A 1,503-nucleotide genomic window follows, 5' to 3' on the forward strand; every position below is an offset into this window, starting at 1 on the left:
GATGTGGTTCACACATGTAGAGCCAAGGACCAGCAGTGGAGGGGCAGTGACCCAGGAGCAAGCAGCCACCCTGTGGGGTCTGCGGGAATCACCTTGCTAGCCCTCCCCACTGAGTGACCATTCGGAGTCAGACACTGAAGGCACAAACCATAATCGTAAAACCACGGGCCACGACCTGGGGAGAGTTGGGGTCTGACGCTCCAAACCTAGACCTGCCACCTCCACCTGTGAACTGACTGCTAAGAGCCTCTGGCTCTTAAGAGCAACTGGCTTTGGGTAACATTTCAAGATTCAGACCAGCAGGGCTTTTGAGAAACTTTAATTTTATACAAACAGTTCTTTGGGGACATTTCCTTTCCTTTCTCTTTCCCAACATCCCCTAATGGTTAGATCCTATCCCAGCCTTCTTTCTACATGTGACAAAAAACATTTTTATTTCAGGGATGCTGGTTAATGTGTAAGGGACAAAATGAGATTGTCTAGTGGTTTTTTTTTTTTAACCACCAGCTTACCTCATTTAAGAGTAAATGCTCTTAAAGAGAAGTAGTCAAGATAACAGTTCTCCTTCAGCAATAGCGTTTCCACAGCAAGCCATGTATGAGCTGTGCTCTGCCTTGTGAATTTTCTATCCGTTCTGAGAGTCACAGACTTTAAACCAAATAAACATATTTGGCCCAGTATCAGATCAAAAAAAACATTCTTGAGCTTTTCCTTTTTCCTTCGTTCCTCCTTCCTCCCTACTCTCTCTGTCTCTCTCTCTCTTTCTTTCTTTCCTCCTTTCCTCTTTTTTTTTTCCCCTGCAGGGGCAAATTAACTTCACACATACAAAGGACACTGACTTAATGCAAACTCTTAATTCCTTACACCTTACGTGAATTAACTTCAGGGACATCAAATAATTAAACATAAATGGAGGTATCAAGTTTGAGGGAAGAGGGACATCAAGGCACATAACCCAAGACCCCAAATTCCCCCTATCTGCTCTTATTCAATGAGCAGCCATAAAGCCAGCCTGTCTTTACCTGCCAAGGGTTATGGTAGCTCCCTGGGCAAACCCCTCCTCAGAACAAGAGAAACACATAAAAAACAAACAAACAAACAAGAAACAAACAAAAAAAACACATCTTTTTTGAGAAGTGCATTTAGCCTTCAGGAATTTCTCACTACTTATAAGAACATTCTAGACCTCTTAGCCTGGCACTTGAGATTCTGGCTGATAATAAACCTTAAAATTATAAAAAAAGTAGCTGGCCCTTATCGAAACATCTTTCACTTGCCAGGCACTTAACAAATATTATCTTATGTAATGTTACCCTCGCAACAACCCCAGGAAAAAGATTTTATGATCTCTATTTTGCAAAGGGAGAAACAGATCTAGTGTGTTACATAATCTGATCTCTGATAAGAGTGACTGGGTGGGGCTGAAATCCAGGCCAGTCTAATTCCGGAATCTTCTGTCTTAACCCCTAGGCTATTCGGTTTGAGTTTACAGGCAAGAGGAGG

This window comes from Choloepus didactylus, chromosome 9, assembly GCF_015220235.1.
Source record: "Choloepus didactylus isolate mChoDid1 chromosome 9, mChoDid1.pri, whole genome shotgun sequence".
NCBI classification, from domain to species: domain Eukaryota; kingdom Metazoa; phylum Chordata; class Mammalia; order Pilosa; family Megalonychidae; genus Choloepus; species Choloepus didactylus.